Source organism: Mesoplodon densirostris, chromosome 16, assembly GCF_025265405.1.
Source record: "Mesoplodon densirostris isolate mMesDen1 chromosome 16, mMesDen1 primary haplotype, whole genome shotgun sequence".
Lineage (NCBI taxonomy): Eukaryota > Metazoa > Chordata > Mammalia > Artiodactyla > Ziphiidae > Mesoplodon > Mesoplodon densirostris.
In genome coordinates, this window is record NC_082676.1 from 9,623,055 (window position 1) to 9,646,300 (window position 23,246).

Consider the following 23,246-nt stretch of genomic DNA (forward strand, 5'->3'; position numbering starts at 1 on the left):
ACCATAACCTAATGTTAGAAATAGATGTTCATCCCTTAAGGAACTGAGGCAGTACCTTCTTTCTGATTAACAAAATTATGTAAGTGACCATGTCTCCATTTTCACTGTGGCTACCAAGAAGCTCAAAGACAAATTTAAGTTTCAACGATAGCAAGTAAGTATGTCCAAAGTCCTGAGCAATTTCCATTCATCCCTAATTCTTGATCTACTGTCTTTTCCCCTTCCTTCTTTATTTCTCTACTTATACTTTTTCCCATTATAGTATGTCTTTCTCTACTTGAAGTTATTTGAAATACTTCACAGAAGATCCAAGGTAAAAATAAAAAACATTTTTATACTGATTTTGAAATCAACTTGCTTAATCATTTGATCAAAGGTGAATCTTTCTAGGAATGATAAATATTCCTGTTTTCTCTTTAAATCTTTTCAATAATTCTCTCTGATACTAAAAAAATCAAAGTTGGACTAAGAAGTTGAAATTTATTGAAAATTTCTGGCTCTCAGAATCATATTTTAAAATGGGTTCCGGGGGCCTCCCTGGTGGCGCAAGTGGTTGAGAGTCCGCCTGCCGATGCAGGGGATACGGGTTCGTGCCCCGGTCTGGGAGGATCCCATATGCCGCGGAGCGGCTGGGCCCGTGAGCCATGGCCGCTGAGCCTGCGCGTCCGGAGCCTGCGCGTCCGGAGCCTGTGCTCCGCAGCGGGGGAGGCCACAACAGTGAGAGGCCCGCATACCGCAAAAAAAAAAAATAAAATAAAAAATAAAATAAAATAAAAAAAAAAATAAAATGGGTTCCGGCATAGTAAAAAAAAATAATAAAAAGAATAATTTTTAAAAAGAAGCTAGAAAAGCTTTGGAAATTTTTTTTTCTTCGAGTGTTCTCATTGCAAATGCTGAAAACGATTATTTCATTAAAATATTTTTATTACTAAGTTTAGAAGGAAAAGATGTTGCAATAACATGGATACCTTTCTAAGATGTTTGTCTAAGATTTTGCTACCACCCATGCTCTAAACTGATACACAAAGACAGATCCAGCTAGTTGACAAACTCCACTTTTGGAATTCTACCACATGTTTTCACAAATGAATTTTCCAGTCTGTCAATTAGTGGGGAGATAAAAATTGGGTCCAGAACAAAGGATGACTCAGAGGCTCATTTGGATTTGGGATTTCTGGTTCTGCTTTGACAGATTTGGAAGAAGAGGCAAAACATTTCCTGTAAATACCATCGCCGGGATGGATTCTCACTCTCTCTCTCCTTCATCAAACAGAAATCTATATTGTGCCTTGAGTTGAGCCCCAGAGAAATTATCAATATTCACACATCTGGCACAAATCTGTTGGAAGGAAAAAAAAAAACATGATGCCATCTGTATTTCTTCCCTCGTTTTATAGCATAGCTCCAGTATCCTGTAGTCATTTTGTCACACGGTCTTGTAAATATAAAGTTATATTACTTGGCTTGTTTGAGGACAATGTTCATCATAAGAGGAGGATGAGGAGATGATGTCACTGCCAGGAAAAAAAAAAAAAGAAGAAGAAGCAGCTCGCCTTTCCCAATCCCCCACCTTCCCTGGAGTACGAGGGAGCCAAATTTCATCAAGTTTGGCACAGTTGTGGGAATTAACATGACTGAAATGTATGCCAGATTTCAAAACAATTTCTAACAGTTTCTGTGAGACCGTGTAAGCAACTGAAAATTGACATGTTGTGTTGTGCCCGAGTCAGCCAACTGCTGTCACTGCATAATTAGATTTTCCTGCAGGAGAGGAGACTTTTCTTTAAAAAATTATGAAATAAGGCAGCAACTAATATAAAGTATAAGTGGGCCTGTTATTTGCAAAGAGGTAGCCTTCTGCTGAAGAATGACTTTGGACATACACACGTGCTCCCAGAAGAGGCCAATGGCCCTGGCTTTCTGTGCTTCATGTGCATGAAATGCTCTTTGCAAAGGGAAGAGGATTTTCAGCACAGGCCAGATGGAAGTGGGCCCACTTGGCTGCCCAAGGAATGGCTGAAACCCAGAACTAGAACAGATTTGGAGCTAATGGATGTATGTTACTTCCTTCTAACACAGGATAATAGATGTGGCAGAATATGTGGGTGTCCCCAATCTTTATGCTCCTGTCTTCAATAGTGACAGTGGTTTTTGTGGAGCATGAGGTCACTCAGCAAAAGACCACATTCCCCAGGCTCTCCTGTACCTCCGTGTAATCATCTAACTGGGTCCTGGCCAATGAGACATAAGCAGAATGTAAATTTCCTAATTCTATGTCATTTCCTTAACAGGAAAAGCGGGTACCCTCCTTTGTCTCCCTTCCTGTCTTCTGAGGGCAGTATGGTCATAAGCCATCTTTGACCATGAGTTTGAGATTCATACCATGTGGATGTGGGCTGCTCCCTAGATAGAGCAGAGCAATAATATAAAAAGAGCCACATCCCTGATACCTTTCAGTTGCCATACCAACCTTGGATGACCTCCTGGAATGTTCCATGAGAGAGAGGCCAGTTACTGCTTTGATTAAGCCAGTGTAATTTTGGATCTGTTATAATGACAGACTTTTCTGTATCCTAACCAATATTGCACACTTGGAGATGAACTTCAGAGTTTATAAGAGCTCTTGCAGGCAGGAGAGTGTTTATACCCCTGGACATGTGTAGTATCTTTCCTAACCGTCCCCTTCAAAGTAGATACCCTTTTCCCAAATGACCTTCTCTCTCTGAAAGGTAAAACATGACTCAAAATATCATTCATTCATTCATTCATGATGAGGTGATTACAATTATTATTACAATTTTACAAATGAAGAAACTATAAGTTAGAGAAGCGTAGTAACTCTTCCCAAATTACACAGCAAATAATTTCAGTTTTTTCACATCACTGAAATAAAGCAGTGGAACCAACACTAGAACTCAGGTCTGCTGACTTCAAAGCCAGTGATTTTAAAATCTCTTTGCTCCTCGACTATATTTTGTGTAAGGTTTCTTTGAATTGAATTTCTGAGTCAAAGTTTCAGTGTATTTGCAAAAAAAAAAAAAAAGGTTAATTTAAAAAATTAAATTAAAAAAATCTTACGTAAAGATTTTTTTCTTGTGGCCAATAACAGAAACCCTTAACTCAAACTGGCTTACTTATTAGTGGGGCCTTAGTGGCTTATGTAACTAGAAAGTCCACCGCCAGGACTAGTTCAGTTCTGGCTTGATCCTGGGCTGGAACAATGTCCTCAAAACATAATTCTTGCCATCTCTTACCACAGCTATTCTTCAAGTTGACTTCACTCCCAGGTTCCATATGATATTTCACCTTGTTTAATTCCAGCAGAAAGGAGCCCTACACTACTTGGTCTGATTGGTTTATGGGCTTGTCTGTCAACTAATAACTATGTCCTAGAGGATTCAGGGCTCTGATAGGCCAGACATGGATTACCTCATAAATCCCAACCAGGCCACAGACTCTTTAAGAGTGGAGGAAACATGGTTCTCAAGAGGCCAACGAGAGTACTGCCCCCAAAAGAAAAGGAAGTGGATATTGGATAGGTAACAATGACAAATACTCACTGCACGCCTCTATATATACTCAAAGCTGCCCTATCATAGGAATCTGAACTTAACGTTTTATTAGCCTTTCCAAACGTTGGCCGAAACTATTGCTATTTCTCCATAGTATCCTTCACTGATTCCCAGTCCTACCCACATACTCACAAAGTATACACAAACGGTACACACACACACACACACACACACACACACACACACTCATACATACACCATTCATTCCTCTGCCCAGTGCTGTTCTAATTTCCCTAAAAAACCACTTATTTTCTGGAGGCAGCCAGCACTTCCAAGGGTGATACTGCACCATGGTGCTGGACTCAGATTACTAGTATTTGTAGTCCAGGTCTATAATCTCAAGCAAGTAACCTAACCTTTGTAAGCCTTGATATCTTCATGTGAAATGAAATCACAATCATTCCTACCTCATAGGGTTGCTATGAGGATTAAAGAATTCATATAATACTCTAAGCACACAATCTAAACTCACAGTATGTGCTAGCCAGTATAGGTAGTAGGTCATGGAGGCCCCCTCTTTAGTTCTCCTTCCTCTAGGGAGCCTTAATTTCTCTGAACAATCTGGCCTAAACTGCCCTTGTTTGAATTTCCATAATACTTAGAATTGATACAGTATGTGTTGGCTATGAGGCATACATCATCTGCAGTGATAATCTGTCATCCCAGCAGTCCAATCCCTGTGACAGAGGTTGTCCCCATTCTCACACTGGGAGTTTAACCCCCGTTGAAGTCTATAGATCTGGAGTTAGACAGACCAGGGTCTAAGTCGGAGCTTTACTATTTACTAGCTATGAGATCATGGGCAAATTATTTAATTTACATAAACTTCAGTTTTCTCCTCTGCAAAATACAGCTGATGTCAAACATAAACCAGGCAATATATACATAGTACTTTAGTGTGGTTCCAGACACATAGTAGGTGCTTAATAAATGGCAGCCGTTGTTCTATATTACATATAGTTTCAACCTGCTTCAGTGTTTCAATTCTCCACCTTAATCATCCTAATAAATGGTCATGGAATTAGTTTAATTGATCTAAAGACCTCTTCTATGCATGACTGGATCAATCCCCAGACATATTTTGCAAATACCATGAATCTACATGGTCCTATCAGAGTAGAAGTCACACTCAGATTGACTAAAACATTCTAGCAGTCAAGTTCAGAACAGGGGTAATGACAGAGAACTAAGAAAGACTGAGTTCCTATTATGAACTGAAAATGCAATCGAGATTCATTTGATTATCTCATTTGTTCTTCCAACAATCTTGGATAACAAAACAGCCTAATAAGCAGTGGCTTAAAACAACAAAAATGTTGTATTTTCACAATTTGGTAGGTGGCCTGTAGCTTCTCTGGTGGTTTTATTTGGCATTCATACAACTGCATTCAACTACACAGGCAGGTGTGTGTTCTGTAATGTTAAATGGGCCTCACTCATACATCCAGCAGGTACTGCTGGCTGTCAGCTAGAGCACCTTGGTTCTCCTCCATGTGTTCACTTATGTAAGCCAAACTGGCTCTCTTGCAGTATGGTGGTCTCAGGGCAGAGTTCCAACAGGGCAAGCCCCAACAGGCTGGCTCAGCTTACACAACCCATCACAATGGACAATGATGTTTCCATGGGCCAAAGCAAGTTACATGGCCAAGACCAGAATTAATCTATTCTGTCTCTTAATGAGAGATGTAGCAAGGAATTTAGGGCCTTTTAAAATCTGTCACCAAGAGTTTAAACAAGGCAGCATGTGGCAACCAAGTGGCAGAGTTTAGAATCAAATTCAGATCTGAATGTTCCTGTACTCTTTCCAATATACCAAAAGGTCTCAGAACAGTCCAAGAATGATGATTTTCCTTAATCCCTCAGATTTATACTTTCTTTCTTGTAACATAGATTAGAGTCCTTACCACGTAACAGCATCATTTCTAGCTCTGGGGTGGAGCAGTGTACAAGACAAGCAAAAACCGGGCCTTCAGAAAGCTAAGAACATGTAACAATGTCAGATTAATAGGATGGGGGTGACCAGAGGAGGGGGAAACTCTAGATTGATTGGCCAGGAAAGGTTATTCTTGGAAGACGTGAGACACGAATGGAGAAATGAAGGCAGCCATGGGAAGACGATTCTAAGGAACGTGTCCAGGAAATGTAAAATCCCCAAGGCAAAAAGGAGCTTGGTGTTGGAAGGACAGCGATGAAACAATGTTTAGAGCAGAAAGGGCAGAGGAAAATAGTAGGGGAAGACTTGTGAGAGGTGGAAGCTACAGTTTATGGGATCTCAGAGGCCATAAAAAGGTGTTTGAATTGTATTTGAATTGAAGCAGGAAGCAACTGGAGCATCCTGAGCAGGGGACCAATGTGATCTAGTTTATATCTGATCTGGGTAACGCTTGGTGAGGCACTGTAGTTCTGGCCACCATGTGGTATGGAGATTAAACAGCAGCAAGAGGGGAAGCAGAGCTCAGTTGGAAGGTTAAGTGCTGACAGTAGCAACGGGCTTGGAGAGAAGAGGAGGTTCTGTGATGTGCTTTGGTATAGGGTTTATAAGACTTTCTGGTGGATTTCCTGTGGGATGGAGGCTAGTAGAAACAGAAAATTGTAAGTAGGGTTGAGGATATCAGTGAACACCACTCACTGGGGCCACAGGTAATCAACAAAGCATGAGCCTACTTAATCTTGAAACTGAATGTCTTTGTTTCACTTAGCTTTCAAAAAGCATGAAGAGGAGTCTTTTTAAAAATTATTTTCAAGTTCATACAAGTGTGGTAGGTGATAAGGACAAAATGCTTTAATGATGTCCAAAGGGAGGGAAAAGGAGTCAGAAATGGATACTTTCTCTTTGCTGAGAATGCATTAATCCATTTTTCCCAATCATGTTCTCTGATTAGAATGTAGGCATTCACCAGTAAACTACAAGGTAGTCAAATCTAATAATGAGAAAAGAACAGACGAACATCATATTGTCTCTATGGACACTTAATGGATGGTACATTCAAATACAGTGCAACAATCATGGCCTCAGCACTATTGCTCAATAAAACTGAGACACATTAGCTTCTCCCTAATCTACTTTCTAATCCCTATACCCCCCCCAAAAAATTTATATATCTTAGCCTCAAAACACTTAAATTAACCCACATCATTCAGGAGGCAACTGCACCTTGTCAAGGCAAGAGATCTGGATGCCCATTTTATCTAACAAATGACATCCTGCGACTTAATTCCCTGTTGTCTGCAAATTTTTCCTGCATAAAGCTCCCCAAACAATAAACCATCTTTCTGTCTTGGCCATCATGTATGGGCTCATTACTTTACACATCATAATTATAATCAACGAACAAAACTCAAGGAAAAAAAGCCAAACAATGAAATGGTACTTTTTTCTTAACATCAGTGCAACTTTATGTGATTAAGCGTGTAACAATACGGATGGGTACTTTGGATCATTTCTATGTAGCTCTTTAACATTTTGCAGATTTTCTTAACAGGTCCAACTACCTAAGGAGGGGGAAAAAAGCTCTTTTTACCTTTAAGACTTCGAAGTCTGATTTTTTAAGTGCACAGATAACTTTAATGCCTAAATTGAAAAATGAGAAGAATATCCGTAGGGAAAAAGGAGCTTATTGCTGCCTCCCTGAAGTTCATCAAATGTTGTCACATATTTCTCTAACATTTTTGACTTGGTTAAGTGCAAATTTAGGTGAACACACTCTTTTTCCCAGGGTTCATGGCAACAGAAATATAATATGTATTTTCTGATTAATGAGTTCAGCTCTACTGTCTAAGGGATCTTAGGCAAATGGTGTTTCCTAGAGGCAGAGGACTGGACAAAATGACCTCACATTTCCCTTATTTCTTGACTTAGTTTTTGCTAACTTTTTAAGCACTCATTTCATATACTTTCTTAGGTATATTTGTGGCATACAATAACCTGAAATCCCCATTCTCAGAATTTAAATCCTCAGCAACTCTACATATAAATTTCTCCCATGACAATGGAGAAAATATAAATTAGGAATTAAGTAAATGGATGAATGTTAATAAAGCTCACCTTTACTCTCATCAATTAAGTTATTATGCCAGCTGGAAAATCAATGGATTACAGTTCATATGATTATTGAAACACTGCCATGCACACAAGTCCAAATTCTTCTTCAATGTGTGATTTGGGGCCACAATGTCTAATTCACTGATGACAGGCCAGATCCCCTTGCTAGTCTCCCTTTTTATTTTGTAGTTATCACTGATGCCATTTCATATGGCTTGTGGTTACCAGGGAAAAACTGACAATATCTCTCAGGCCATGATGAAACCAGTCTCAACTAGGAAGCTTCTGAAAAGGTGACCCTAAATAACAAGGCTGCCTCTGAGAAGACTGTGTATGTAAACTGTGAATATCTCATTCTGCACTCTAAATAGTTCCCTGAATCTTTGTCTCCTATTAGCTATGTGGCCTTGAACATGAAGCTTAAACACTCTGTGCCTCAGTTAACTTACCTGTTAAATTATGGGGTCATAGTAAGGATTCAGTGAGTTGACACTTACAAAATTCTCAGGGCAATATTTGGTAAGTGTTAAATACTAGTACTGATGGGGCTGTTGTTATTATCTCTTCCTTTAGCGAACTTCTGATCCAGCTGTTTAAGCCCTCCACCGAGAAGCCTTCTTGACTCCCAACAGCGAAGTTAGTCATTTCTTCTTCCATAATTCCATACTTCTTCCAGTCCTTAAGTAATTTTTATTATAATTATTTGCTCTTACATTCATCTCCCCCACTGACCCCTGTCTACCCCTTTGGTTGATGTCTTTCCAAAGTAGAAATAACATCTTCTGTGTATCCACCCTAGGTACTAGCATATCTCCTTGCACATGTGAATGAAGAAATGAATTTGCTCTTGGAAAATCTACTGGTAAAAAATGTAGGTGGGTGGGTTCAAAACATCAGTGCAAAAACAATAAAGCATTTTGCTTAGGCTTAACATTTTAAAAGTTCAATTGAATTAGAATATCGCCATTTCGCAAGAATAAAAGAATGAATCTACTCAAGGATCATCAATGGCTACTCCATCAGAAAAAAAAATAGATACAACTATACATTATATGTCTCCTGATGGATGTACCAATACTACCTCTAAAATAGCCCTGCCTTTCACACAAAAAAAGCAAGCCTTAATTACATCAAGCCTCTTTATCAATCAATTTACAGGAAATACAGTGGACAGAAGAGGAACATGTTATATGACATTATGATGATGAAATTAGTAAAATTCAGACTGTGAGAATCTCTACTGGGCAAACTGTAAGATAAATGACCAAGTAAATTTCAGGGGGAAAAAAGAGAAGGAGAAAGCTGCAGATTCAGAGACTTTAAGAAACAAGTCACTCAACTGCAATGTGTGGATTGTATTTGAATCCTGATTCAAACAAATTCTAAAAATAAATTGAACACTGGATATTTGAGAATTATCATTAACTACCTTAGGGTTGATATGGTTATTTTTTCAAAATGCCCTCAGCCTTTACAGATATATACTGAAATATTTACAGACAAAATAGTGTTACATGTCTGAGATTTTCTTCAAAATAATCCTGGGTGGGTAGAAATTTAGATAAGACAAGATAGAGTAAGAGCTGAAGATTGTTGAGGTTCGGTGATAGGTACATAAAGGTTCACGGTACTGTTCTACTGTGAGTGTGTTTATAATTCTTAATTATAAACTTAAAAATTAATAATTCCCTGTATGTTAAAAGAAGTTTTATGTTTCCTCTAGATCTCAAACACCAAAATGATTTTGCTATCCAGTGGACCAGATGCACTTATAACGTTAAGTGTCCAATAGTTGTTTATTGGATTGGATTTTCTTGTTTGTTAATTCTTTGGTATAACATATACCTTCAACAGTAAATTTATCAGCTGAAGAACAAAGTTATTGTTAAATATTCGGTAGTAAATGTAACACTAATAATTATATTAATAATAGCTAATAATTAATGAATGCTTACTTCCTTGTCACCATGAATGTTAATTTACATGGAGTTCTTGCAGAACTTCATGAGCTGAGGTACGTTATAAGACACCGTGGGGATGCAACTACCAACACAGAAACTGAAGCTTTGTGGGATAAAGTTAACTCACCCATGATCACATGATAAACGGCAGAGCCAAGGCCACACCAGATCTTCCATACTTCAAAACCCATGACCCCTCCCATCTGGAACCTTTCTTTATGGGTCAGGTAGGATAGGTGACTCAAAATAAGAATAAAATAAGATTCCTTTTCATAAGAAACACTACAGAGACCTGATCTTAAGTCAAATGGCTACAGAGAGATGGGTAGGAGTGGGAAAAGTTTTCCTAGATGAACTGAGATGAGCACTGGAGAGGATGGCTGAGTTCACACAAGTGTTAAGAACAGGTCTAAGACAGGAAAACAAGACAACCAAAAGCACAGAGCAAAGTTTCATAACCTGTGGCCCAGCCAAACTTCTAATTTGAACTGCGTAAGATTTAAAATATTTTGGAACGACTTTCCAACATTCAAAACTCATAAAATTTCACACATAAATGTGTATTTCTGGGCTTTAAAAAAATTGGAAGCTTCGGCAATGCTAGACCCATGTTTCTACATAGTCATGAGAAGTTCCAAAGCAGGGGAGAGATTTGCCGAAAGTAACATGTTAGGGAATAGCATGGAGACTGCATTTAAGGAAGAAGATGCTAGAATCAGAAATGCTTTTTAAGTCTGGACTGAAATAATGAGGTCCCAGCCAACTTAGAGGCATAGGGGACAGAAAGAAAGGGGGGAAAAATCCATGAACAGAAGTGGCAACAAGACTTGGCGGTAGAATGGACTTAAGAAGTAAAGGTATGTGACCTATACCAAGTCATAATTTGCTTCAGATCATCTAACCTCCATGACTGGAAGATGAGAGGTTTGGGGAGGAAACTTCATCATATCAGGATCATTAGAAACCAGGGAAGATGTTAGTTTTGTGTTGTAACCTTCTGGGAGATGGTGACACAAGAGATCAGCACAGACATGTATTTAAACTAGACAGCAATGTAGTAACCACATTGATATCTTGTAAATACTTAGAAATAGGGAAACAGGATTTGTTGAAGAGGGAGGAGATGTAGTGGTTGGGAAACTGTTCAGCTCTGCAGTGACAGTTTCAAAAGACACAAGACCAACCTAGTCAGCCCTCCACTGAAGAATTTTACAATGAGGTCAGAGAAAAGAGATACAGAACAGGCAGTTAGAGGCTCACGGCCAGTGTAGATCTGATGAAGCCAAAGCAAAGGAATAACAGTGTGTCCAGGGAAAGTTTCTTGAAAGTATCACTTCTTCTTTAATCGTATCATGAAGGAAGAGTAGATACAGCACAAAAATGTGGAATCAATTTAACAAAGTTTGCAGTGATCCAACCAATACTGGATGAGATTCTACTAACTAAAAAACACATACAATATACCTCTCCATGTGCTTTATTCTTCCTCATAATGCTTGGCAATGCCAGATATCACACTGTACTTGCCTATCTCCCCCAGGACGATACAAGCTTCATGAGAGCATCTCTCGTTTACCAGGGTATCTTCAAGGCCTAGAACAGTTCCTGAAATATAGTAAGTTCTCAATAAATATTATTTGAAAGGGTCCATCCTCACAGTGCTCACAGTCTCAGATGAACAGAAAACTGAGCAAGCAATTATAATATGTGACCAGCATAACTAGTTCAGGAGGCCAGGAGAGCACAGAGGTGATGCCCTGACGTGTCAACTGAAAGAAAAGCTACTGTAAAATCCCTATACCTCCCAGAAAGAGAAACAAGAGAATTTACTCTCACTGTATATTTATTAAATGGATTGTACCAAAAGACACACAACCCAATGCTAAAAGGATGATGAAATCGCATCATTTTTCACTTCTGTCTCCAGCTAACACAAATCTTATACAAGGGGAAAAAAATGCCACATGTGATTTTGTCACTGAATTTACTGGTCCCTAGCATCACTTAAATGAGGGTGGAGAGAAACAAGCTGGACATGAACAAGTCCATGTCATTCATGAGTTGTACAGAATCATCTCAGCACTGGTGGAATTTAGGGCACTGGATAAAATTTTTGTTGTGCATGTGTGTTTTCAATGAGAGATCATTCTAGCCTTTATGAAGGAAGTCAGTGGACAGTTATTATGCACTCTGAAGGGCTGTAAAGCCCTTCCCCTCTCACCTCTGCTAGCCAGTCTGGACATCAGGGCAAACACCAGAACCCAGCGTATCAAAATGTTTCTGTTGCAAAACAGCAAGAAATTGTCAGATATGGATGGTGATGCTGACTTCTTGATAGGGGAAAAAAGGACCTAAATTAGACTTCTATAAAAAGAATACTGCATATTTATTTCCACAATAACACACAGGAAAAACGTTAGTCAAGAAGCAAGCAATTGGGTGAATAAATAAGCTTGTCTTTGTTCTCATCAATTAAGTTATTACATCAGTTGGAAAACCAGTGAATTATAATACAGATGTTTAATGAAACACTGCTGAGCCTATAAGTCAAACTCCTATTTTGTGGTGTGATTTTGGCTGCATAGTTTTGTGTGTGTTAAACCGTATTTATTAGCTGATACCCATTATTACTTTGAGCAAGGTATAATTCAGTTGTCAGGCTCCATCGCAGGCAAGGAGATTTAATCAGTAAGAGCCGCTTTGCTACTGAGTATAAAACAATGTGGGTTTCATGAAGCAATCACGGCAGTGTGAAAAAATGGGATTAATTAGTATTGTATAAGAACAGGCAGCATGCTCATTAAAACCTTGTGAGGTGGCTCTTGATAAACTGCCACTTGATAGGACCGCATTAATGTGACAAGGCAAAGACTTCATTTCCAAATCCTTTCTGATTGTATCTTGCTTTTAAGTTACCTGGAATGACCCTCCTTGGCATTCTGAATACAAAGATCAAAATGACTGCCAGGGACCCAGGTGCCACCTGGACCAAGGAAGCCGAGCATAGATGGGGAAGCTTCAAAGACAACTTTTTTTGAACTTGCAGTCCAACATGAATCAATAGCTGTAAATGAGGCAGCGTGGTGGGGGGGGGGGTGAATTTGCATTCACACTCCGCAGGTCGGGCAGAAAGTAATTTGACAATTGGCAACCCACCTTAATGAAGGCCACATACAAATCCTCTGTTTGTTTACCCAATGCTGGCAGTGTTTGGAAATGTATATGTCCTGAGGAAGATAGCAGGGGCTCCCGAGAGCCTGCGGGGGCGGGGGGGAGCTATCAGAGAGATAAAGGAGGGCAGTACCTCAGAGAGCCTTCTCGGCACACTTCTCTCTTAGTGCACACTGACTAATTATTTGGGTTTCCAAAATGCCTCTCTTACTTCCTAAAATGAATAGTTATTTTTTGCTTTGTTTTGTTTTGTTTTCACAGCAAAAGCATCTGCACATGAAAAAAGCCCTGTGAGAACAATCTGCTTTGGATAAGGAATATTTTTTTGATGTGCTTTAGACCTGTTTTCATCTTTGGGCATCCGATATGATTCTCTTTCAAACCTGTAACAGTTTGGGTTGGGTCTTCAACCTGCAATCGTTTTGGGGAGGGGGTTGGATTTCAAGCTAACATCACCAAATCTTGGAGGATCTTCTTTTACCTACATCCCGCCAGCTTCCATTTTCCTGGTGACTTCTACTAACAAAGCATATAAAGCAACTGTATAAAGAGCAGGTATTTGTTGGGTCTATTTCTAGGACTGAAAATGCACTCAGAAACCTCAAAAGTTTCTGTTCCTCCACACCCAACTATATATATATATATATATATATATATATATATATATATATATATGTATGTATGTATGTATGTATGTATGTATGTATGTATATATAAAGCTTGTTAAATCTGACCACCATATTAATTTAATGCTTTCTGTCATGAAGCTCAAGGTCTTGGCTCACAATTATAGGTTGTTTGCAATTGAACTTGGGTAATTCCACTGCAGTCTGCAGATATGAGGCACCAGGCAGAAGAAGTCAGGCTACCTGAGCAGACTAGATAGGCTTAAGCGCACTGCTTTATCAAGTGATGTGTTGCAATACTATTAATTTAAACCCTAACATCTCATTGTTATGATCTGAGCTGCATGATGTAATGCAATATGACAGCCATTGAGTTCATAGAAAATGGAATTCATCTCTCAAAATTTCACACAAAATAAAGGCACAGAGACAGACAAAAATAAAGGGAGAAAGACAGACAGATAAATACCTTTAATTTCTTTTTCTGTATCCAAATGAGTCTGCCTCTGTCAGGCAGCGTTAGGAGTATTATATATCATCAGCCCATTTGCCCAGTGATCTCCGCCATCTTATTTATTCCTCTGTTAGAGAAAGTACTGTATATGTTCCTATTTTGTTTCTTTTATTTTAGCAAGTGAATTGCATAGTAATACACTGTAAGTGGTGGTGCAAGCATCACCACTTATGCATGACACAGTAATAGGAAATTTTCTGCCCCTCTTAGCTTGATGAGAACCTCCTTCAAAAATCGTACAACCCCTTCAGGTAGTAGCCACCTACTTGATTTATAATCCTACAGTGGCGGAAGAGGTTAGCTGGGTAATTTAAATCACTAGATTTCACTAATGAACTAGGGCCAGGGAGAAAGCACTTTACATTGTAAAGGCTCCATTTCACCTTCCTTATGCCCCACATACTTTATCTCCAAATTTTTACATTATTTATATAAAGAGGGAAATGGTTCTCTCGGAGGAAAATGAGTGAGCAAACCATCTCTGCTGATAAGTATCCCCTACAATTCTATGCAATTCAGATACCCTCTCTCAGAGCAACAAAAATAATGCTTGATTTAGCACAGAGATATGTTTATATCATAGAAACAACAAATAATACAATATTTTGGATGTGTTTATATTAAAAGTTATTTGTTGCCTATCTGAAATTCAGATTGAACTGGGCACCCTGCATTTTACCTGGAACTCTAAACTACAGGGAAGGTGAAAGGGTAGTGCACTTACCCCAGGGAGGGCATTACACGAAATGCCAGGAGAAAATGCTCTACAAAGCTTGGGAAAACTGACCATATGTAGAAGCCTTCTGGTGTCTATGTTTCTCAGCAGAACATTTTTATTCAGCAGATTACTAAAGGCTTCACTGAGCTTTGAAGTACACCATTGGTCACTTTTTTCCCACATGGATAAGCAAGTTTTAAATGATGTTTCCTTCACATTAACCTCAAAGACACTTTTCTACTACTGCATTTGGTTTAAAGGAAACATAACAGTGCTTCTCAAACCTAGGGATTCCTGGAACCTTCCCACCACCAGCACCACCAAACAACTTCTCGTATCGTCACAGACTGCAGCTTCAAAAGCTTTGATCTGTGTATATCCAAAGGAATTGAAAACAGTATTCAAACAAATACCTGGACAAAGAAATACAAGTACATGCATGTCTACAGCAGCAATATTCACAATAACCAGAAGGTAGACACAACCAAAAAGGCCACCAGCTGATGAACGGACAACCAAATACAATGGAGTATTATTCAGCCATTAAAAGGAATGCATATTATAACCCAGATGAATCTTGAAAACCCTATGCTAGGTGAAAGGAGACAGATACAGAAGGTCACATACTGTATGATTCCATTTATACGAAACATTCAGAATAGGTAAATCTATAGAAGCATACAACGGATTGGTGGTTTCCAAGAGGCAGGAAGGTGGGGGCAGGGAGCAGGCAGATAGGGGAGTGATTACCAGTGGGTACAGGGTTTCCTTTTGGGGTCATAAACTATTTCAGAACTAAACAGAAGTATTAGTTGCACTGCATTGTCAGTGTATTAAATGCCACTGAATTGTTCACTTTAAAATGGTTGATTTTATGTTATGTGAAATCTTCAATAAAAGTAAATAAATAAACTAAAAGCAGTGATCTTAATAAGAAGATTGGGTTCACTAGTCTGCCTTTGGATTTATTTTGAATTTATTATCAGCTGCAAAAAGAAGATCCTCCCATATTCCAAGATGCTTACCAACTGTTAACTTACACATTCCCGTATAAGTTATTAACTCAAGTAATATGAATTGAGCCTCTCATAAAAGGGTCACAGGTAGCCCTTATGCAGATTAGAAAAAGGTGTCCAGTCTGGCGCTGCTTGATGAGCTGAGCCCCCCTCACTACCTGGGCAGGACACCTGCGTGCAGTCCCAGGCGGTGCTCTCGTAGGCAGCACCCCTGCCTACAATACTCCACGTCCTATACGGGACCGGTACTGTAATGAATCAAAAGTAACACTGGGAACAGTAATGAATGCAGTAATTCAATATGCATGTTTTAGAGCCAGACTAATGGGGTTCCTTACCAGCTGTATGACCTTAGGCAATCCCTTAACCCCTGTGACCTCGATCTTCTTACCTCTAAAACAGGGATAATAATAATGTCAATCTCCCAGAGCTGTTGTGGGTGGGGTGGGGAGGTTAAGCTACTTTAAGGCATGAAGAACAGGGTCTGCCACCCACCAGGATAGCTAACCGTAAAGACTGGTGACACTACATGCTGATGACGCTGCGGAACAACTGGGTCTTTCACACATTTCTGATGGGAGTGCCAACAAAAGCTATGCCACCACTGTAGAAAACCATTCAGCAGTTTCCTAAAAAGTTAAATCTACCTACTTTATGGTTCAGCAATTCCACTCCTACTTCTTTACCCAAAAGAAATGAAAACTAATGTTTACAGAAAGACTTGAACAAGAATGTTCACTGCAGCTTACTCATATTAGAAACAATGAATGGAAAACAGCCCAAGTGTCCATCAGCAGTAAATTGGATAAACAGGTTGTGTGTTCACATAATGGAATAACATTCAGCGATAAAAAGGAATGAACTACTGATACACAAAACAACATGGATGAATTTTTTAAATATTATGCTCAGAGAAAAAGAATCCAGTCCCTAAAGAGGACATGCTCCACGATTCCATTTTTATGAACTTCAAAAACAGGCAAACTGATCTATGAGGATGAGATCAGAATAGTCTTTGCCTCTGGGGGTCAGAACATGAGGGAACTCTCTAGAGTGATGGTGGTACTTGAGAGTTGGAAACGGTTTCTGTGAAGGGCCAGTTTGTAAATATTTTAGCCTTTAAGGTCCACATACGTCTCTACTGTAAAGTCTTCTTTGTTCATTTGTTTGTTTTAATCACCCTTTTAAAATATAAAAAACATTCTTAGCTCACAGGCCACACAAAAACACTCCACAGGCTGGGTTTGATCCAAGGGTTGCAGTTTGCCAAACTCTGCTCTATATAGGGTATTGGTTACAGGGATGTGTACATTTGTCAGAAGTCACTGAACAATACACTTAAGACCTATGCATTTTATTGTATGTAAGTATTTTTCAATAAAATATGGAACAGTGCCTGAAAGTTAATACTCAAATAAACATTAGCTATTTTTATTTTCACATAAATGATATACTTATTTATTTTTTAGTTATAACAAAGAAAACATCATTTTTCCACATTGTAAAATAAATTCAAGCAATATATTTAAGCCTACATTATGATTCCCTCCACGCTTTACCACTGCCTGCACACACATTTCCAACCACTTCCTCCAAAGAGAATTTGATTTACTAGGGCAGTTTCTCAAACCTGGGAACAGTCCAATCCAGAGGCTATGTTCTCAGAACTCTAGGGGTTTTTGAACCCGAGTCAGAGAAACAGGCATTTGTAATGGACCAAACTGTCTGTCTCCCTTGGTGTCTAGGTAGGAACTAGCTCTCCTTCCACAAGACCACCTTGCCTTTAATTAGTGTACCTCACATCTTCCTTCCTAATTAGAGTTCTTACCAACATCAGCACTGAGAACTCTTTTGAAAGAGAATTCCTTGTATTTAATATCTACCAGGTAACAATTTGAAGCATTTTCCAAAGAACAAGACATTACGTTGAGAGTGTCTGCCGTACATTCATATTTATTTATGTACCTATCAGTATCACTTTTCACTCATGCTGAAGAATACTCTCCATGGAACCAGCAATTCAAAACTGCTGAGCAAAGCAGTAATAGAAAGTCTCATGAGGAAAGTTTCACATGGAGTGGAGGGTTCTCATCTGTTTCCAGCAATAGAATCCCTGGTATTGGCAGTGACAAGAAATAAAAAAGCACTTTGCTAAATGAAGCATAAGAGGACACTGGAGCATGGCTACCACAACCATATTATTGCACTTTTTCTTAAAATTCCCATCAGAACCAAAGTTGAGACTGTGGCAAGTCTACTGTCCCTAGCTAAGTTTGTTTCCCTTATTTATTTATTTGTTTTATTTATTTATTGATATTTTTGGCTGCGTTGGGTCTTCGTTGCTGCACGCGGCTTTCTCTAGTTGTGGTGAGCGGGGGCTACTCTTCGTTGTGGTGTGCGGGCTTCTCATTGCAGTGGCTTCACTTGTTGTGTAGCATGGGCTCTAGGCACGCAGGCTTCAGTAGTTGTGACACGTGGGCCCAGTAGTTGTGGCTCGTGGGCTCTAGAGCACAGGCTCAGTAGTTGTCGTGCATGGGCTTTGTTGCTCCGTAGCATGTAGGATCTTCCAGGACCAGGGATTGAACCTGTGTTCCCTGCATTGGCAGGTGGATTCTTAACCACTGTGCCACCAGGGAAGTCCCTGTTTCCCATATTTAAATTAGTCATGATTCTTTTGTTCTTTCTCTCTCATATACGTACATATATATATATATATATATATATATATATGACAGATAATTGGGATGAAGAAATAAATTGTGTAATTAATGGAATTAATTATATTAAACAATCTTTTTATTTCTTGTTATATCTATATGCCTACTGTCGCATGCTATTTGGAAAAGTGCAAAAGGAGAAATAGGTGCTGACTACTGTCCTTGGGGAGCTTACAGTCCTGTTGGGCAGATAAGGTGAGCATTCTCACCACCATCATCACATTTATCACCATCTTCACAACAGATATTATTATACCTGGTCCTGCATTAAACACTTTAGACACCCTGACTCATTTAGTCCTCACCATAATCCTGGGAAATAGATACTATTTTTACACCCATTCTACAGATGCAACAACTGAGGCAAGTCAGAAGGTAAGTAACTCAGCCAAGTTGCAGCCCCAAACAGTAAGTGATGGAGCTGTTGTCAGAACTCAGTTCCACCAGTCTCCAAATTCTATGCTTTTTACCCATGACTCTTTACTGTGACTCCAAATACAACTGAAAACATAAGTAACTGTGGACCAAGAAGTAGTATCTAAAATTCCAGAAAAGCATTCAAGGTGACCAAGAAGTAGAATAGTAAAACTATATAAATTAAGACTTTAATTTCACTTGGAAGTAGGAGTAATTTCTGAATATGCAAAGATAGGTGAGGATGGCATTTCATAAGGAGATCCCAACTTCTCTGGGATAGATTCCTGGAAATGTCAATTAAAAAAACATTAAATTCTCACAAGAGAACTTCAGTCCAATTAAAACAGCTTCAATTCATTTGCTGTCAAGTATTATCTTTTTACAGATACCATGATCTGTTAAAATTGATCAGAACATGATGAATATTTCAAAAACTCACTCTTCCCAATGGTGGGAACAGTGATATGTCACAGAACTTTGGGCAACTACTCTTATTACAATACTGCAGGGAGCACTCCGATTTTGCCTGGTAAATGGAGTCAGGGTACTGGGTCTCAAATACAAGTTGATGCATATTTTATGTGCATGGAGACTGATAGGAAGAGAAAGGTGTAATAGGAGTGAAGGAACACAAAATAACGATATGTCCAGCCTAACCTATAATCCCGTCTAAATGAAACATCTAACTTGTTTCATTTCTCCCTTCCGTGCTGGGTAACTAACAACAGAGTAACTTTCTTAAACTGCTCAAAGGGATGGTGGGGAAACTAGCTGAGTGCTGAGAAAGGCCCTGCCAGCCCCACGGCTGGAAGGACCATCGCCGGCTAAGGACGTCTCCACAGCCTCTCCTTGTGAGGGACTCTGGGGAGAGGAGGAAGAGCTGTTCTCCTTGGCCTCTGTTACTATGGCAACCTTCCCCTTTGTTTCCCTGGATGCACGGCGGCCGCCTCATTTAGCGACTGGCATTCAGGTGAGGCAGCTGTATGATGGCAAGAGGAAATGAGGAAGTGGAAAAACAAAACTGCTTGAAAAAGCACACACGCATGCATCACAGCACCGAGAAGGCATCGTCAGGACGAGTTTCCGGACTCCCTTCCACTTTGTTTGGGAGCCCCTCAGCGTCACGTATTTGCAGTCGTTGTTGAATAACGCGCTTGGGGAATGTTCACCTTCTTCTGGCCGTCGTTGGGATGGGTGCCTTTCACACGTTCTTCTGTCGTCCGCAACACTTGGCTCTTCCTTGCCCCTCGGGGAGGTGTCAGCGCACAGGTCACTTTCTCAAACAGGCTTCTGCTGACACCACACCCTCCTCAACTCCCCCGCTGCCTCTCTCAGGGCCGTCCGCACAAGTCATAACCATTTCATCGGTTGTCTCGCGCTCATAGGTTTTGCTCTGTCTCCCAGCGAGATTACAAGCTCCATGAGGGCAAGGATGCTGCTGTTCTTCCACGAACTAATATTGAATGAAACGTGCCATGTAAGTAGCAACAAATGAATACTGATGGAAAAAATGAATAACGTGGTAATTTCGAAAACATGATTTAGGATGCTGAGAAGTCAAGTGCTGGTCTAGTAGCTGAGAGTCTCTCTCTCTCTCAATTCTCTTTTCTCTTACATGAACAATCAACAAAAGAGTCATATTAAAATCCAAGAACACGACCTGAGTCACACCTCCACTTATTCTCACTGCAGTGTCTGCTTCTTTGCAGAAATTTCCCACATCTTAAGGAAGCTTAGTTATATATTTACAATTGAATAGTACAGGGGAAGAAAGAATATAAAGTTGGCTTTCAAGGAGCAGGGGCAAACTGAACTCCCGCAGAACACCTGTCAGGTATTCGCCCACTAGTTTGCAGCCATGAGAAAGGGGGGACCTCAAGACATTTACATTCTAGATGCTGAGAGGGTGAGTCCAAGGAAGAAATCTCTACCATACAGGGAAGGAAGGGAGGAAGCTGGCCTAAGTGAGAGAAAGAATAGGGGAAATTCTGCAAATGCACAGCATGCTTCCCCCATTCATTTACTTGGTTTGGGGGATGAGAGAAGGCCTAGAGATTGAGTTCAATCACCAATGGCCAATGATTCCATCAGTGATGTCTACATAATGAAGTCTCCACAAAAACCCTAAATGAAGGGGTTCAGGGAGTTTTCAGGTTAGTGAACACATGGAGATGCCTCAGGGGGTGACATGCCTGGAGAGGGCATGCAAGCTCAGCCCCCATCCCCCATATTTGGCCCTATACATCTCTTCCATCTGGCTCTTCCTGAGTTTATTACTTTGTTTCCCCAATATCCCATTCCTTGGAGACAGCCCTTCTCCATCCCACAGGTAAATCTTACTCAATTCATATGGGGGGTGAGAGGGACCACATCTTCTCTTTGTTCCAAAGATTGGTGACCCAGGTCACACCAAATAGACCTTTCTTTTCTTCTGGCCACAGTGACTATATTTCAATGGGCACACGACCCAAGCTAAGCTGTCCCTGAGACTTTTCTATCAAAAGAGACCTCAATAAAAATAATCTGTAAGGTCCAAGCCCAAGAATCAATAAAAATACTACTACTAAGTAAGTCGTCAAACCTACAGAGCTGTGGTTCTCAACCAGGCACACCTGGAAGGTTTTGTTTTTGTTTGAAGCACACATCTGGCCTACTCTAAATAAATCAAATGAATCAGTATCTCACGAAGACCCTGGAATATCTCTTTAATAAAGAAGCTGTTTTATAGAAATGCTAGATTCTTCTGGGAAATTAAACTATGCTTTTATATTTTATACAGATCCCCAAAATTGAGTATGTAGAATAAAATTACAGATTTATTCATTCAACTGTTAAATCGCTTAAAAGGTAAACATTCATATCATAGAGCTGTAGGTTGGGGAGCAGATTAAGAACGATAGGAAATAGCCATGATAGCCAGAATTCTTTTGGTTGCAAGTGACAGAAAATCCAAGTCAAAGCGTTATGTTAAAAGGGGAGGACTGTGGGACTTCCCTGGTGGTCCAGTGGTCAAGACTTTGCCTTCCAATGCAGGGGGTGTGAGTTTGACCCCTGGTCCGGGAGCCAAGATCCCACATGCCTCAGGGCCAAAAAACCAAAACATACAAAAAAGAAGCAATATTGTAACAAATTCAATAAAGACTTTAAAAATGGTCCATATCAAAAAAAAAATCTTAAAAAAAGGGGGGGGAGGATTGATTGGATCATATATTTGGGAAGATGACCCTTTAGGAAAAGCTGGTTAATGGCATCTGGGCTCTTTTTCATTTCCTCCATTTTAGGCCAGCTGACCTTTGCTTGGATACATTCTTCAACACGATAGGGGAAATGACCCCATACCTCCTCCTCCCCAGAATCCACTGTTGAAACTTATCAACCCCAGTGGAAAAAGAATTCCTCCTCCGCACTGTCTACCTGTCAATGCCAGAGAAAACCTGAAACAGCTGAGCTAGTTAGAAGTTCATGCCTGGACCAAGCAGGGTGACAAAGAACTATTATGAGGAGCCCATTCTTGGTCACATTTCATAGAGTGGAGATCATAATTGAAAGTCTCACCAGAATGCCTGGCCTGAGGAAGGAGAGATGAGTCCCACTCCCACCTCAACCTTGCAAAGGGATGATAGGAAGATAAAAATCAACATGTGATTACTACAGTCATGCCTGATTGAGCTCACACTGAAGACCTTCCTTCATTTTTCATCCTCTATGACCTGTCAATCACTTCCTAAATGTCTGAAGTCAATAAAAAAGAAGTGATTTCGATACTTAACCTACAATGGAAAAATCTTGTTACCGCTCAAGTGCCGTGGCCTGGAGGGCTGTCTAGGAGCTCAGATCCACAAGAGCCTTCTTCAATTAGAAATGAGTCTTAAAGGGCAGCATATCTGAATGCTCCATATCACTGAGACTTTGAAAAAATTCTCCCCTCCATTCTAGTGAATTTGGTCTTCTTAAAGATGAACCGAGGGGCTTCCCTGGTGGCGCAGTGGTTGAGAGTCCACCTGCCGATGCAGGGGACACGGGTTCGTGCCCCGGTCCGGGAAGATCCCACATGCCGCGGAGCGGCTGGGCCCATGAGCCATGGCTGCTTAGCCTGTGCGTCCGGAGCCTGTGCTCCACAACGGGCGAGGCCACAACAGTGAGAGGCCCGCGTACCTAAAAAAAAAAAAAAAGATGAACCGAGCCCAAGAAAAGGGTGGTTGGTATTTGACTATATCTCATGTGATTTATGCTAAAAGCCAATCTAAAATCTTTCAGTGACACCTAGATTAAGAGTCTGGGAAAACTGCCCTGAAGAAATGCCAAATGTTGGTTTCCAAACCAGTTTACAAACGGAAAAAATACAGTTCTACAAATAGTTTCATTTACATGAAGATTTTCAGCCAAGAAGCTTTGCAAAATGAACTTTACAAATTAACTCTGTTGGAATGACACTTGCTTCAGAGAACTCCCCTCGGCCCTTCACAACCACTACACGTACACTGGAAACCTG